General features: G+C 46.8%; 1 long non-coding RNA gene across 2 annotated transcripts in view; it reads right to left on the minus strand.

The window, feature by feature from the left end:
* Window positions 1–1,024: 1,024 nt before the first annotated feature.
* The window catches only part of LOC146176954 (uncharacterized), a 61,919-nt gene continuing 44,795 nt past the window's right edge, over window positions 1,025–18,148 (minus strand). For both annotated transcript variants that reach the window (XR_014701239.1, XR_014701238.1), the window contains exon 3: window positions 1,025–2,372. This is a non-coding gene — a long non-coding RNA (uncharacterized LOC146176954). The remainder of the gene's footprint in view (window positions 2,373–18,148) is intronic.

An 18,148-nucleotide genomic window follows, 5' to 3' on the forward strand; every position in this document is an offset into this window, starting at 1 on the left:
TTTCGTGTTTTTTTAAGCGGGAGGTGAGTTATATCCCGCATAAGTTTCGCTTCCATTCACCAGTGCTATCATCATCAGCACATTTCTCTCTTTCTTCTCACGAGCTCACACGCTCACACTCACTGACCTCAATAAACAGTCTACCCTGAGCTGCGGTCTGCGCCTGTTCGTTCCCTCCGTCCGGATACCGGACACCACAGTAGGTTTACAAATCAATATGGAGAAGACAGCCTCGGGAAGGAACAGCAGTTTACGTTAGGTAGGGAAGCACTCGAAGTAGTAGGCGAACATGTCTACTTAGGAGGTAGTAACCGCAGATCGGGACCATGAAAAGGAAACAACAAGGAGAATAAGGTTTTGATGGAGCGAATTTGGCAAGCACTCGCAGATTATGACTAGCAGCTTACCGGTATCGCTCAAGAGGAAAGTGTACAACAGTTGCATCTTACCTGTGCTCACCTGTGGGGCTCAAACCTGCAGGCCAACCAAGAGGGTCTACTTAAGTTGAGGACAACGCAGAGGGCTATGGTACGAAAAATGGTAGGGGTAACATTAAGAGATAGGAAGCGTGCAGAGTAGGTCAGAGAAATACCTCAAGTTACTGTCATTCTAGTGAACATCAAGAAGACATGGGCATGGGCAGGACATGTTGTCCGACAAGAGGATAACCGATGGTCGCTTAGGGTAACAAACTGGATTACAAAGGAAGGAAAGCGTAGCAGGGGGCGGCAGAAAGGTGGGCGGATGAGATTAATAAGTGCGCAGAGGTCAAGTGAGTGCAGCTAGCACAGAACCGGGTTCGCTCGAGAAATATGGGAGAGGCGTTCGCCCTGCAGTCAGGCGGATGATGGTGATGATTGCAGGAGGAATTTCCAACCCATGGTTATAACTCTATTGCCTTCCTCTGAGCACATCCGACAAAATACTGTGGATTTATACTGTATCGGTTTATTTGATCCCCTTCTTTGCGATCTAGATGGTAGCACCAGTAATAGAAGATTGCCGCGTATGCCAACCTTCACTGTCTTGGTGTTGACTGCGACTATTTTTCGTATCGCTTGGAGCTTGGATCGCAGGTCGATGATAGACCTATGTTCATTTAGGAAGTCCATGCCTAAAATCACGTCGCGGGGGCACTGCTGCAAGACCACAAAGGTGGTGGCGTAAGTACGCCCATTTACGGTTATTCTTGCAGTGCATCGTCCCAGCAATCAAGTTTTTCCCTAGGTGAGAATCAGCGGGCCATCCCAAGCGGTAGTAACTTTTCTGAGCTGAGAGGTTAATGGTCCACTAATGACTGAATAGTCAGCTCCGGTGTAGGGCAATGACTCTGCGACCGTCGATATCAACTTCAAGGTCCCTTGTTCGCGTCCTCGCATTGCACGTGGGCCTTAGTGTCCGATCTCGGCTCCGTCGTTTCTTCAGGTCATGGCCGGGGCATACCGTTGTTACTTCACTGGGCGGCTGTGTCTGCTTGCACTCTGGTCGGGTTGTCGTTGATGTCGTCGTGTGGAGCGGCGATGAAATGGTTGCGTCGTCGTTAGTGGTCATCGGCGGCGGAGGATCTTCGTCTTTTCGCCATTGAGCAACCTCACCTCCAAAGGCTGCTGCCTTTAGTTTCACCTACGGGGGCTAGGAGACCGTCCTTGCACGTAACCGCGGCCCGGCGACGCAAATCGGGCATTGTACGGTGATGGCGAGCGTGACACGCCTTGTTGACGAGTGATCTCCGCTGCGAAGGAAGTCATTGATTTCCTGTGGTTGCTCGCCAGGACGGGGTAGTGGAGCGTCGACAGCGAAACCACGGAGGCCGATCCGCCTGTACGGGCAGTGATGGAGGATGTGTCCTGCCTCACCACAATGGAAACATAATGGCCGGTTGTTTGTTGTCCTCCAGGCGTCGCACTTCTTGGGGCTTGGGGGCTGTTGGTAAACTTGGCGGGCGGGGGCCAAGGTGCGGTTTTCAGGAACAGGACGGTAGCGGCGAGGGCTCGGAAAGTGATCACGTCGGGGCTCAGGGCGACGTAATGCACCAGCGTAGTTCATTGCTGTAGCCTCTTGAGCTGGAACAGTCGCAGCAGTCGCTTGAGGTACGTTCAGCGACTGCTGGACTTCTTCACGGACGACGTCCGCAAGCTTCGCCACCTGGGGTTGTTGCGAGGATGGCATCAATCGGCGGAGCTCCTCTCGCACGATCTCCCGAATGACGTCCCGAAGGTTCTTCCCGCTTGCAGATGCGCTGGGGTAGTGGCTTAAGTAGTCCGGTTGAAGTGGTCGCTAGTAATGTCGCATCCGGTTGTCCAACGTCTTCTCGGTGGTAGACGCTTCTGTTTCAAATTCCGCCACAGTTCTTGGGGGATTTCGCACAAGACCTGCAAAGAGCGACTCTTTAACGCCTCGCAACAATGCCCCGCACCTCCACCATCTGTCACGTAGGGGTGACGAGGTCGACGACACAAAGGAAGGGATCGATGATGGCACTAAAGAAACTTTTTATTTGGGCTGACTTGCGCCCGCAAAAGAACTAAGCAACTCGGCGGCGGCGATAGAAACAAACGTGCTCGTCGATCGTCGAACAAAGAAGGCTCGTCACACTCGTCAACGCTCGATTTAAAGGCTGCACAGAACAATCTAGATAACGTCGTAAACAGCTACCAGTACGGGCTGGAACATTGTGGAAAGACACCCGAGTGGCCGGAACCTTCGAGATAGATCTCGGTGTATCTTGTGCTACAAGAAAACTGATAAAGGTGTGACTCGCAACATCGAGCATTAACAAACAAAGAGTACGGAACTGATACGCGGTCCAGAATCAGAGTGATAAGCCTGTATGCCGGCGGCGTTAAAAAACAACAAATACTGTTTTGAAGCTTTCGCGGCAATATCTCAATGTCCCCTGCACGCACACCAGCCACTCTCAGTGGCCTGATGCCCGTGCGCAAAGGTGTTCATGCGCATGTCAAACGGGCCACCTTCATATCACGTCCTCAATTTAGATAGGAAGTATTCACCTACGTCACAGTAGCGGTCATGTTGTGGTGCATGAAATAGGGTGAAGGGCTGCAGGCGTATCTAATCTGCTTATCGTTACCTCTTTTGGGGTTCATTGCTGAAATCGTGCTATAAACGTCACTTGAATATCTTCTACAAGAGGTACCCTCATGATGACATGGTCATTTTTTGTGCGGCAGTAGACTCAAAACAACATTACTAAGCGGTACACTCAAAACTCCATTGGAGGGCCTCTATAGGGTACACCTAGATTTGCTGTGCAGTAAGAAAACCAAGCTTAAGATGCTGCTGCTGTTACATTACAGTTCCTAAAAACGGATGCATCTTAGGTAAGCAAATGAAAGTGAGGCGGGGCAGAGATTTAGAGTTTGCCTGCTGCCACTCACGACCCTGAATATGGCCTCGAAGAAGTCGTAAAGTAGACGGGTTTAATGGCCGCCTGACATTTCAAAGCCGCTAGGGCGGTCATGAGGGCCAAAGGTAACCTCGGTATATCTCGCCATTGGAGGGAATATACTGGTCACTGCATGTTACTGAAACTCTTCTATTAGAGTGAGAAGCGGCTATTGCATGCTCGATAAGAAAGCGATCAATTTCTCGTTTGTCCTTCAGATCAATACACTTGAGGTTAGAATGAGAACCTCTGTGCTTGCATCTTTAATCCAGTTTGTCTTAATTAACGCTGATGTATCCAGAACTATTACTTTTGTGCGTACAGGTTGACCCTAAAGGGAGAATCGTGCCATCTTGGCTCAGCGAGACAGTGGCACCTCTCTTCATGGCACGTGTTCTAGGCTGCTTGACGAACACCGGCGCCCACACCTTCCCTGAAGTGCCTGCCATGGAGGTGGAGTACGCAGCTTTCAAGCGAGACCAGCAACAGAACGACGCCAAGCAATCGGATGTATGCAAGTGGTGATTCACAGAAATGTCATTCAAAGAGACACCTTGCGCACACATTCGAATATTATATCAGGTTTCATGAAGATACTATTATTCAAGGACGAGTAAAATTACCAAGTGCCGAGCGAATATGTTGCGGGGATGAATGTTACTTTCTTAGTAAAAAAAAAAAGTTTTCGAGGCTAGTCTACTGAGCATCTACTTTAGCGTGTCTCAATTACGAGTTGTCATGTTCGAGCGTCCAACCACATGAACCTTTCTCCCTCGTCTTATATTTGTACGGCTACAAATTTGTTTTTTACAAGAAACCGAATACGGAGCAACCGTTTATCACAGTCGAGAAAGTGTAAACGAGGCAGCGTCCCTTTCGGGCTCGCAGTAACTTAGCGGTAATCACACTGTTCATTACAGCCTTCCACAATATGGTTATCCGCTCTCTTTTTTCTTATAGTTGACATGCCATCTCATGTGTGTTATGCAATACTTCCCACAAAGCAGAGAAATCCGATAATGAATGTCTTGAATAAAGTTAGAGTGGTTCGTCTGATGCACAATTAAAATTTGTACTTGCTCTTCTGGCTATTCACACAAGCACACATGCTTTTTGCCTTCGACGTGTTTTGTCGAATGCGGTGCACGCTTCCGACATTAATAAGGTCGGAAACCTTTCCTCCCGTGACACTTCGCAAAGAGAGAAGTTACTCGTGGTGCCCTATGTCACCTGTGTGAAGAGCAATCTTGTGAACATGGGAAATAGAAGCGGCATTAAGATCATTTGCAGGGCGCACCCGCTCGGGTGAATGGCATTGCTAAGAAGTAAAAATGCCAAATTGCACACCAAACGAAAAACACGTGACCAATACCGGTGAAGTCTGATACAAACCTTACGATGCTGTAGAAAGACAGCGAATATCAAACAAAAACGAGAAGGCCCAACCGAACTTAACAGGTATAGTTGACAGTTTACAGGAACAAAAATAAGGTCACTCGACATATTTTAAAAGCATGCCTCGTCAAGGTTTCTGGTGAAGGATGAGTCAGCACGATGTTTGTATTGCCGTGCAAAAGGACGCGAACTTCCTGCTGATAGCTTCAGGTATAGATGAAACAAATAATGAAGCTGCGCCATTCTGGACGAATATTTGAAGGGGCCCTGCGAAGCTTGTCCATTATGCATTGGATCGAATCTCTATGTCACATAGATACCGAATCAAAAATATTAAAGGAATCGTTGCACCAGGAAGGGAGTTATTGAGGAATGAATTTTCAAAATACATGCAAAGCACCACAAATCAATTTCCTCGTTTTGTTGTCTTCCAATTTCATTAGCTCAATGGCGGCACTCTGTGGGACCATTCTAAACAGCCTACATGAAAATTTCACCAAAATGTCGTGGCAGATGGCTTCTTATGGTGTCCTGGGCGCTGTAACTTGTTTTTGGCAAATTTTATTACCTTTCTTTCATGTCTAAGACCCCGTGGGCGCCTCGCAGAAATGAAATGAGGAACAGAGACCTTGAACCGGCAGGGGAAGCAGGTATCCCTTTGTCACCATGCACCACCAATTATTTTTCTTTTCTGGCGGGTCCTCTATTGACCCTCCTTCCTCTCCATCCTCAGGCACCCTACAACAGCGAGGAGCGATTGTTGAGATTAATCAATTTTTTTCTGCGTGAGTTCGGTTGCATAGCCACAGCATTAAATTTCACGTTATCGAATTATCCACGTGTATAGAGGATGAAATTCATTGATGAAAATCAGTATCCAGCGCCTCTTTTGGTGCTTTTCGTGTCACAAGCTTTAAAGTTCATTCTGTGTAAAGCAAAAATGCTGGATTCATTGGTTTAATTTAAAACGCAACAATGTGATAAAAGATATTCCGAATGGAAACAACTTAGAGTTCATTTGCCGTTCATCCAATTGTAAAACGCTTGCCAGGTCAAACCATATCCGCTGCAAAGAACTGCCACTATGTGCCGACGTCGACGATACCACAATCATAAATAAAATATTAGGATAGCAATAACATCACCATAACTCAACAATTGTAACAAACAAGCTAAGCAAGTTACTCTGATTATGTTGCAGGGCCGCTATAAGTTCTCATGCAGCGTCGTCGTGGACTGTGATTTTTTGTTGTCGTTTTCTCTGCTGGTGTTCAAAATGATGCAAAACCAACTAGCTGAAGAATGCACGTTATTTAGTGGAAGCGCGACTACTTAGTGTGAAAACAGATTTTGTATATCTGAATCGTATGACCTGAAACGTTGAGGGCGGTCAAAATGAAACTTATACGAAAATATTAAACAGAGGTGAGTCATGTTCACGCCAGGAATCCATCCATATTATTGATATTTCATATTTCAGCCGAACTGGCTATTACATGCCGACTTCCTGAGATATAGTAAAAAAAAAAATCCACTTCTTTAACGTAAAGGCACCTTAGTGCGCTAAAGGAAATGACAACAGCAGCCGTACGAGGAAGAAGAAGGAAATGTGAACGGAGGCAGCACTGACCACACTCGATAAATTGAAAAGCACTCAACTCTGTTCAACTTTGCTAAATTGCGCAAAACTAACCTTAAAGGTCCCCAGAAAGGGGTCACCAAGAAGGGTAAACAACGCCATACACTGATAGTTATTGAACCACCCATCATTCTCCCGCAAAAATTTTCTATCTAGCTTCTGCAACACCAGAGATATCGGCGATTAAAAATGACCCTTCCAATTTTCCTTCTCAACTCGTACGCCGAAGGGAGCCATAAAAAAACAAAGAATACAAGCAAGTTCAAAGCTCCGCCCAGACATACGTCATTTCGACGAACTTCCGGTTGCCGCGCGCTCGCTCGCTGGCGTACTCCGCCAAACCCGTCCTCGCTTGCACACGCCTGAGGAGTTCGCCAGTTCGCGCAGCGACGGTTAGTGTAACCACGAACCCGTGGTTATCCTATGTTACACGGCGGACCAAACCATGGTTGCACCACTAACCGCGGTTACCGCAAACCGAGCTTGACGACCTCGGTTTGCGTCGTTAACCGAGGTTATGACGGCGTCTGTTGACGGAAGCTACTCGTCGGCGCCCGAGTGCGCGAAACGTATGAGCGGGTCTGCTTCACAAAGTTATTCATTTGCCCACTGTATCACGTTTAAAGATCGATGTATAGATTATAGTGCCGCCCGACGTCTTCGATTACGGCCGACAGCGCAGTGACTGCGCAGCCTTGTCGTGCCTACAGTATCGTTTGAACGGCTTGTTGCTGAGCAGAACGCCAAAAAATACGCGGCCTTAGCTATGAAAGTACACGACTTTGCAACGCTTGCAGCACGGGATGCCGCGAGCAGGCTGAGGTACGTTACACAATTACCGCGGGGGTGGAACGTGCGAGCGCGGCGAACGCCGGCGCCGTGCGTGACCATCCCTAGTCGTCGCTAGGCCTATTGTTTCGCTTCGAAGCCGCGGCGGTCGACGCTTTGGAACATCATCAACGCTGTCATAAATCATCTACTTATGAAACTGCCTTATAGTGATTCCTATCTTGCCATAGTAAAATAATTATAGGATTAACTCTGCCGACGCTATAATCGCAGAGCTAGTACGAGCAGATAGGATCAGCCGAAATTCACCAGCGGCAGCTGGCTTGACCAGAAACTAGCTTGTATCACGGCTATAGCTCTTACCAGCAATTTGCTACTGGTCAGCGATCCTCACGAGGGCTTCATACTTGATATTCGGCTCAATATTCCAGACGCAAACAAATTTTAGCACGCTTTATTTCGGACATCGGTGCTAACGATCCGCCGTGTGGTTCGCGAACGGTATGCGGGAGGAGGGGCCGCAGCGGCGATGTTTACGACGGTCAAGGAGGTGCTGCCATCGTGCGGTGCTTGACCGTGCTGTTGACGCCTCGTCGGACGACACTCCGATACTCCTGAAACCACGTTATATAAATAAGATATTTGCAAATGCAGCTTCGTTCTGCCGATCCCTGCGTCGCTTCGGTTGTTGCACTTAATGGGCAATGGCCACCTAACCGATAAGGGCGGCGAGCTGTAACAGCCCGCACAGAGTTCGAGCAGCGCACGAGCAGACGACTTTCGCAGCTACCGGAAGGGTGTTCGTGACGTCATGGTTGCAGTGACCGCAGCGAATGGCAGCTTCTAGCAAGCCTTGACAGTCAACCGACCCGTGACGTCACGGGATTAGGAAATAGTTCCATGCGACACCGCCAAGAGACATTCCCTCTGCCCGCGAATTTCAAAAAACGCTGTTTTTAAAAATTAATAATAAATCGCTGGCTTTGTTCCAAGGAGTTATACTTTGCGTTAATGCTCGAAAGGATGTGTTCTACACACTGAACACGTTTATCAGTGGTTTCTTGGGGGCCGTTTCCGTGGACCTTTAACCTATCTTCTCTGATATAACTAGAAAGCACCAACATTTTCTTTGGCTAGGTTTAAGCGTTCGAATTTCCCCTGTAGAGACAAAATAGTGATTGCGCACATAAACTCAGTTTAAAGGTTAGGTCTAGGTGTGATCGGATGACATTTCACGCGAGTCTATTTGTCGGGGAATCGTCACGCTGAAGAGAGCTACAGCTACTTGAGAGTTTTACTTACTGACATACATGGAGAGACAGATGGACGGATGTTTGGAAGCTCCCATTTGAAATAAGGCAACTGAAGTGAAACCATGCTATGTGTATACGTATATCTTTAGTCATCATTTGCCCAAGCAGCAATTCAAACTTCCACAAACCCTTCTTAAATTCAAGGCTTGTATTACTTCTGAATTCCACTCACTTTTACGCCCCACAAATATTTATCCTTAACTCCTATTCTTACTTCATTGCCTGCTTTTAAGTTTGCATGCAACCAATCGATTTTCTTTAAATTCATCCGGTATATTGGCTGAATTACCTGTTAAAACTTTAATTCTATGTCTGAGGGAGAATGATAGGGGATACCACCCCATTCTAAGCAATACGCTGCATTGTTTCTACAGATGGGGTGACCTAGGGCACACGTCTTCTTGGCTAAATTGGTTAGCTTCACATTCTTAAAAGACAACTCCGGAGGTTTTTCAACTCCAATGCTCTGAAAAAATGTTACTATGGTTTGCCCTCTCTGTACTGACGCATTTTATCAAGTTTGGATGCCGTGCAAAAATTATTTCGCGTGCAATACAATTTTCGTGGCTTCCATTTTGAGAGGATATCTGAGGGAAACTCTGCGTTTGTGACCTCGAAAATATTACACACGCGTTACTGCCCACTCCCTGCGTGATCATTCATCTTTGAGGCCTGCATTAGGCTATCTCCGACATCTTAAGTACTCCCTCTTGATTTACATACATTAATTAATTCTACCACCGTATGTGCTTGAGCCCCGCCGGGGTGGTGCAGTGGTAAGACGCCCAACTACTGTGCCGGAGTTCCCGGGTTGGAAACCCGACCACGGCGGCTGCGTTTCGATGGAGGCGAAATGAAGTGGCGTCCGTGTGCTGTGCGATGTCAGCGCACGTTAAAGATCCCCAGGTGGTCGAAACTACTCTGCAGTCCTCCACTACGGCTCCCATTTCTCTCTTTCCACTTTCACTCCCACCTTCCTCCCTTCCCTTATGGCGCGGTTTTGGTGTCCATAGACACAAGTGTGACAGATACTGCGCCTTTCCCTTCCTGTGAACCAATTATACCGTACGTGCTTGCAAGTGTCTTTACAATACTCTATGTGGCATCATTGTTTCGCCAACTGGAACGTCGTTTCTGGCCATGAAAGCCATTTAAGTTTCTGTTTGCTGTTTTAGAGCGCAGCTCTTTGGCGGCCGTTCCTGGGTTTCGCGGCGGCGTCGGCGTCGGCCTCTTAACCAGTTCCGCCCCCCTTTCAGCCCCCCCCGTTCGAGCCGGTGCTTTGGCCACCGGAGCCTCGCAGGCGGAGGGGGGGGGGTACACTCAGTGGCGAATGATGGGGCAGGAGCGCGCCCAGGTACCGGAGCACACGAGGAAAAAAAAGGGGGGGGGTCGCCGGAGGCAGCGCTAGCAGCGACTGACTGACGTCGCTAGCTAGTCAACACAACGTGCTGCGTAGAACATAGTCACCGCCATGCAGAAAGAGGAGACCCCCCCCGCCTCTTCCTGAGTGGAGGCGAGGGTGCTCTCCGGTTGCGGGCGCACCGAGACGACCGGTCCGGAGGGGGATACAATAGCGCTCGCATCCTTCATCCACAGAAAGCAACCGTACAGCGGCGGATCACGGTGCGTGCATCCCGTTCTCACTCGCTTCCAGGCTCGCTTCACTCGCTAGCGGCGTCAGCGAGTCGCTGCTATCTGTTCGTTGCGCAACGTTCCTATGGACCCATGCGCTGCCTCCCGCAACCTCCCGATAACTCAATTGCTCTCTTCATTTCTCGCACTACAAAGCTTCTCACAGCCAAGAACTGTTAGTGGAGCGTTTCTTGAAGGAATACGCGTGAAAAATTAAAAAAAAAGAAGTATGTAATTGTGCTATGTGCCTTGCTCGAAATCCTTGCCCGTTTTTTTTTTCTCTATTGGTTCACGGGAAAGGAAAGGCGCAGTATTTGTCACATTTGCTCTGTGGACACCTGAACCGCGCGGTAAGGGAAGGGAGGAAGGTGGGAGTGAAAGTGGAAAGACAGAAAGGGGAGCCGTAGTGGAGCGCTACGGAGTAATTTCGACCCCCTGGGGATCTTTAACGTGCCCTGACATCGCACAGCACACGGACGCCTCAATTTATCGAAAAGATGAAACAGCTGATGAGCTGCACTCAAATTTCGCATTAGGAAGTAACATAATCGTGGGCATTTTTTCTTAAAAAAGTTCTATTTGGAATTTCAAAAAATATTTTTTTTTATGTTAGAGTCAGGACGCACTGAGGAAAGTAATTCAGTCAAAAACTCAGAACGACGTAAAAGCCACCGGGGGTGCTGTTTAAGGTAGCCATCATCTCACATAGAATATTATTGCGCTTCCTCTGAATTTTCCTAGTTCGTCGTTTCTGACCTACGGATGCCTCTGATTTCGATAAATATGCCTATACGATTGCCTTCTGCGTATCTTATGTTAGCATGATCATGAAGGTGAGCACAGTTGTTTCGTGTTCTTTTCGTCATTGATTTGGACTATGCAACTATATTGAGAATGTTGAAATTTTCTGTCCTTTTTTTTGTGGGGCGCAGGCTGGTCACTGAGAATATAGTAGTTTAATAGCATTTCCCCTTTATATAAAGCAAAATGTTTCACTTTTCATTTTTTTTCTTGTCAATCACTGTTGTCCTTCATTATGGATGCAGTGAAGCCGTCCATAATTTCTTTACCACCAACTGTACACTTTTGTTGATGGTGTGCGGGACGCTTTCAGATGTAATATACACAGAAGTTCGTAGAGATCACGGACACTGAATATTTGTTTTTAAACACAATTATTCAGTGAAGTGGCAGGCATTTTTAAATCCTAAATATTCATAGTGCAGTTCAGCCGCCCGGTCTAGGATTTTGCGTCGTTGGCGTCGTTCTCGGTGTATCAGTAGAATAATGGGCGTGACGGGTTGCCTATCAGTTGTTGAGGAACCAAATATATGGCTCTCTTGCTTAGCAATTCCGTTGAAGTGCACAGATGGAGATGTGAGATGTCCACGTCTTAATTTAAAATGCACTACTTAGGCACCCGTCTCTTGATTGAGATGAATCGGCTTTCTCGTCAGATGGCGGGTACTGAGGCGCCGAGTAGGTAATCATATTGCATTGCTCACGGGCCAACCTGGGGTGCGAGGTTCTGCATAGCCTCTCGCAACCTGTCATGCCAGGAGCACAGGCGTTTCGGACCATTTGGTGGATAGCAACTTTAAAATCCTAAGGGATGCCCTAACTCTTTCACGTCCTAGACTTATATGTAAACCTTAAATGTACCTGTGGTATTGCAGGCATTTAGAGGTAATACAGCTATCTTGAGCAATATTGCTCTGGCGCTGGAGTATTAAAGCATGCAGTTGCGGAGAAGTAAGAGGGGAAGAAGGACTGCGGCTTGGGCTGGTTAGTGTTCCTTTGTGATTATGAAACAGCCCTACAGAACAAGAGGCATATACAGACGGCGCTGAACTTACAATTGTCTTGCATTAGAAGATGTTTTATTTCACGTGGCACTGTTCAGTGCATAAGCAATTAATGAACTAAAGATAACTAATGAACTTCTTATTCTTGATTTTAGGGGCCAACAATATATAATGAAGACCGTCAACATAAAAGCTGAGATTAGTTATCGAAGTTTTGTATGGCAATGTAGCTCAAGATATTTAACGTAAAAAAGCCATTTTTAACTCGGAAAGGTGGCTTAATGCACTGCACATTTTTGAAATTCTTTACACAAGAGTGCGGAAAATGAATTAGAGATATTTTAATATGGCGTCGGTACGAGTGGTGGCGTCCCGAAGATCCAAGATCACGCTATCTGCTTGTATTGCGGAAAGCCAGCTTTTTGAGATAGAAATGCGTACTTTGGATGATAAATATTTCGAACCGCATTATCGATAGAGGAAATTTAGAAACTCTACTCAGCTTTTATGTTGGCAGGCCTTATTGTCTTTATGTAATGTTAGCGCATGAAATAAAAAATCTAAGTTGATATGATTTTTAGTCCGTACTGAAGTGTCTCTCACAGGGTTTAAAATAACGACCTTTAATCAGTTCAAATACCACCCGGTAGAAGCACGTCCGCAAAATTATTTACCTCTCTATATTGCAAAACTGAAATACCTGTAAAGCTATGCTCAAATGTGGCATAACCGTGGGTTGTAATCATAGTCCAATGTTTCTTGCAATCCGCACCCGATTCTCATAAGTCTTGTGGTAGTCGACTGACACGCCGTAGAAAACTGTAACGCTAAAGCAACGTTTCTTTTTTTCTTATTTTGGAGCACAGTCGGATCCTAAATGAACCATACTTGCTTCTCTACATTTCATATTTGAGAATATATTCTGCTGCATACAACGCATAGTTATTCACTCTGGATTCTATTTGCACAATACATGAAAAAGCCGCCCAACGTACAGATAGAACACCCCGTTAACCAAGCCTTGCCAAAGAGTCGGTTTGGCCTAGGACTAGAGTGCGAGTCAGTGTCCAATTCTCCCCGTCTATTCGACTGTCAGCTCATCCCTCCCATTCAGTTGTACTTGTCAGTGTTTACAACTCTTGTCATTTCATGTGGTCTTGTGACGTCACACTGCGTTCTCCTATCATCTGTCAACTACCGCCTGGCAGATGCATGTCCGTCATTTTGTGCAGATTTACTCCAACGTTCTCCGCCTGAGAGTCCCCATGTGGCGTTGCGCCCGCTTTTCTTAAGACTATTCTTTCTTCGCAATGGTCCACCCATTGCTTGCAAATCGCAGAATTCACTGCTGCTATTGCTGTGGCAGAAAGTAAGAGAGCGAAGCGCCACCGGCTTTGCCTGATGTAGCAGGAGGCAGAGTAGAGAGCATAAAACCTCCCCGACATTATAAAGAAAGGGAATGGAGAGATCATGAGATGCAACGGTTGGCTTGTGGGTATGATGAGAACAGAAGAATGAGCATCCGAAAGGTAGGTGGATGTCACTGAAAGCGAAGGAGCCAGGGGAACGGGGGCTCCATTGTAAGAATGATACAACTATGCCTAAAGAATGTGCAAAATGAAGGTGGTGCTACCAAATGAGAGAAGGCCTAATTAGTGTGAGAGAACAACGCTACAGTGCGAGGGAAGCAGGAGTGGCAAAACGGAGGGCTTGAATTAAGGATGGAAGATGTGTTGCGGATAATGAGGGAGGACGAAAGCTGCAACTGAAGGAAACGTAAAACCATATAATGAAAGTGAATGAGTATCGAGAAGGAATGCTGGAGGGGTCTCACTAGACTGTCGTATTTTGCGGTGAAATATATCTGCGCTGAATAGAAACGCGCCCGCGTCGCTGACGCCCTGCTCGATGTGAGGCCGACGAGGTATGGCGCCGACAGGTGCAATGACAGTGTCTTCTTTACAGCAGCGAAGAAACTAGGAATGCAGCTAATACCGGTTAATGATTGTGGCATGAGGAGAGAGAAAAGAGTTAGATCTGACTGTACTCTGTATACATATCTCTCAAATTCTTTAGCTGAGAATATCGCATAAAAAAATACTCGGAGAGCTGAGAGCTAATTTATCACGACAATTACTTGACTAGTCGCCCAAAGGATTTTAACATCGCAAGTAAATTTAGTTCTGTGAGGCTGCCTTTTCGTGAGGTGTGCTAGTTCTGCTATTCAGGGATCACCTACATAGGTGTGTAAATACATATTTCTTTCCTGTGTAAAACGTGACGTCACTGATGCTGTTGAACAATTGAAATTCTGTGTACTAACATTGAGGTGATGGGCACACAAGATAATGAAGAGCAAAAACTTCAGATGTTAAGAATTCACCCGCTGAAACAAATACCGACATTTGATGTTTCAAGGCGCAAGGGTATACTCAATGTATTTTTCATTTGTTGCGCGCTCTGTCTTTCGCAGGAGCTGACTGAAGAGAAGACATTCTTCATTACTGCTTGCCTCTCCAGCTGCGCAAAGATGGATGCCGATAATCTTTACGGCGGGAATTGAAACAAGGCGATGGCTAATTTTGCGCCCTTCGCCGAAACCTTCCAGTGTGCGGAAGGCTCCAACATGAACCCCAAGAAAAAGTGCACTTTCTTCAGCTGACCATCAGAATTTCCCAATTTCCCCTCTTCCCTCCCTCTATTCTCTTTCCATCCCTCTCACATTTCTTGTGCTCCACTAAGAGCGCCTGTGCTTGAGGTGCCATTTTCGTCGTTCGTACCTTCAGTGCTTTAACATGGCATTTCTGTTATATTTCATTATGATCAGCTTTATAAGTGAATTTTATGCAGTATAACTGAAGACTCATTTTGAGGGGTCTCTTGCATAACAGCAGAATATGAAATATACGGGCTTTTCCGTCTAAACGGTTCCAACTATTATCTAATTTAAATATTACAGCTTTTCTTTTTTTAAAAGTAGCTTTTGTCATGCTGCACTGTCCGTTCAGAAAATGTTTTGTTTTCAAATGCTGTTTAGCCTCAGTGTTTTCTAACTGTTTCTGTGGTGTCAAATATTAGCTTTGTTTAGTGCTGTCACCAGTATCCCAGGGCAAAATAATAGAAATACGATACGATTTAGTTGACGTCATAGTGGGAGGAACTGCTTAATCGGAGGATTCATTTGAACAGCTATTGGGGCAAAAGCAAAGTGTGAAACGGTTCAGCTGAAACTGTTCGAACATTGAAACCCTGTTGTTTTCTGTGCGAAGATTATGTGCGCCAATCTTTGCTGCTGTTCTGGCACAACTACATCGCTTATGTTTACTTATTACCAGGATTGCACAGCAATATTATAATATCTTAGTTGAAGTTATCTCATCGGTAGTAGACACACATGGACTAAATCTGTATTTTTAAATTGGGTAATGTTTAAGTGCTATAAATGAGCAAGTGCCGCGACGTTTTATTTGAATGCAATGAGCGATTAGACTGAATAAATTGCCCTTTGAGGCGCCTAACTAAAGTTGTTAATGCCCTTCCGACCGCATGCCGCATTTTCTTGGGTGGCCAGTTTACACCGCTTTTGAAGGGTTTTGCAGCTATGGTGTAAACCGAGCCTACGTGCAATAAATTGACGGTAGTGCAAGGGACCGACGGGCACAACGGATTAGAGCGGGAAGTCGAGCAAAGTATGCGGCTATGAGCCCAGCTTCTCTTGGCAGTCTGGCAGGTAGTGCGCCGACTGTAGGGCACCGCGAGGCACCTGGCGAATCACACAAAGCCTTTTAGGATGCCGAGCGTTACTACCCGAAAGACAGTGAGACCCCGAAGTGGGAGCTAGCTATTATACGGCATTGTGCTCACCTGCTTGCGTGTGCCGTCTCAACCCCGCAGTCGCAGGTGAGAGGTCCATTCATGCAAGCGCCCGATGAAATGTGATGGCGAGCACCTAACAAAAGCGGTGCACCCGTAGCGACAGGCGGGTGGCGGCAGGACTGCTGACCGCTCTTCTTTTCTTTTTTTTTTGCGCTGCTAAGTCGGGGTCGCAAATTTGGCAAGTCGCGGAAAGCGAGGGGTGAGAGACGGCAGCTGTTGGCCGGGGGCAGCAACGTTTCGACCCTAACGTTGCAACGGCCAGGTGTACCGTGGAGTGTAGGAAGGACGTGAACCTAGTAGTTTTGCTTTTCCTCTTTTTTACCATGGAGAGAGGGTTTTAGTCCTGTTAAGGTTGCAGTGGGAGTTGTACGTCTCAGCGAACCAATCATGTGGACGTCTGTGGTGATTGGATATTGTGTAAATGAGGATTGGACCTGAGGGGCTTGAAACTGAGCGATGGCCCAGTCCGGCGTTCTGGGCTAGCTTTAGATGCGCTGCATCTTCGGCTACGCCAAGGTGGGAAGATTTCCCTGTTTGTCAGTTCCACCTTGTATCTCTGTTGTACATGTAAATATTTGCTGTGTATATAAATATTCAGTTATTTTCTTGTAAACTCCTGCACTCAAGTCTTCGCTACATTCCGTCTCCGACGGGGCGCCTCTGGCGCAAGGAACCTCCGCTGCAACCCGTACACCGTCTCTGACGACGCACCCCTGATGCATAAGAAAAAAAGAACGAAACTTCGATTACTTCACAGGTGGTATGTTGCATAAGCCTTCCTAAGAAACACTATCTCCATGGCAAATGTCACGTGGTAGTGACAAAGTCGTAGGCGAGGAACGAAGAGACGAGCGCTGCACTGGAATACTCTCTATTGGGATAACTTACGTCCGCAGAAGAGTAAAGCAATAAGGTGGCTTCGAAAGCATTTATCGGACTCCTAGGTCGAAGTATGAATAACCATTGCACTCTGGAGTGCTGATTTTAATGTCGGTGCAGAAATATCAAGACAAGCCAGCCAACGAATGCTTTAAAGGTACGGGACGATACGGAAACAGTCGTGCTTGCCTGTCATCATTAGAGACTAATCTCGGCACATATCGTACTACTAGGAAAGTGATAGGGTGTGCTTCGCGATAGAGATGAACAAACAAAGAACAAAATTGTTTCGTATGCCAAAGCTAAAATGGCAAGCCGGCAGTTGTTGAAAAGCAACAGGTTTGAATGGTTCAAGGCATTACTCTCCTTAAAACGGCAGCACCTCTATACTCCCAAAATAAAGCTAAACAAAAACATTAGAAATTTATACGTCTAGAGCCTTTAGCTCGAGTAATAGGGCTTACGGCGTACAAAGCTTGTACAATTCTTGGTGCACGTGGTGCCACTTGGATGCTTTCGCGCTTGTAAAGCAAGCCACTGTGCCTGCAGATATGTATTTCATATGCCTCTCCCACATTGTTAGCCATCAAAATCCTATTTCTTCTTTCCTTGCCCTTCCCCAGTGCAGAGTAGCAGGTCAGATTTGAATTATTCCGGCCAACCTCTTTTGTTTTCAATAAATCCACTTATCTATCTATTCGCGCCGTCAAGAATGACCCCGTAGTCCAATTCCTCGATTTTACGAAGGATCTTGTATGGGCCAAAGTATCGGCGTAAAAGGTTTTCACGTGAGTCCACGGTGGCGAATCGGTGTCCAAGCCCACACTTGGCCTCCTAGCTTGTACTCTGCGTCACGTAATTGCAAGGTATATTGTCGGGTGCCCCTGCGCTGCTGGTCTTCAATGCGCAGGCGGGCGTTTTGTTGGTCTCTGCACGCTCTATGTAACCGGCGATGGCCAGGTTGTCTTCGTCTATCTTGTGTGGCAACATTTCGTCGAGCGTTGTCGTGGGCTCCCTACAGTACACCAGCTTGAACGGAGCTGCTTTCAATGTCTCTTGGACGGGTGCGTTATACGCGAAGATCATATAGGGCTGGATGGCGTTCAAGGCCTTGTCTTCAACATCACCGTACATAGCAATCATGACCACAGTCGTTTTGGTGAGGTGCTCCGTATAGGTCCCCTGGTTTGGAGATGGTAAGCTGTTGTATGCCGGTGGCATGTACAACTGTAGGTCTAGATGGCTTACGTGAACTCGGCCGTAAATTGTGTTCCTTTGCCTGTGATGAGCACTTCGTGGGCGCTGTGTTGCAGGAAAATGTGTTCGACAAAAAACTTGCTGTCTTCTGCTGCGGCACGATTAGGCGGGGCTTTGCTTCGGCATAGCGGGTCATGTAATCGGTTGTCAAAATAAT

Source organism: Amblyomma maculatum, chromosome 10 (genome assembly GCF_055883805.1).
Source record: "Amblyomma maculatum isolate TAMU_Amacu chromosome 10, ASM5588380v1, whole genome shotgun sequence".
NCBI lineage: Eukaryota > Metazoa > Arthropoda > Arachnida > Ixodida > Ixodidae > Amblyomma > Amblyomma maculatum.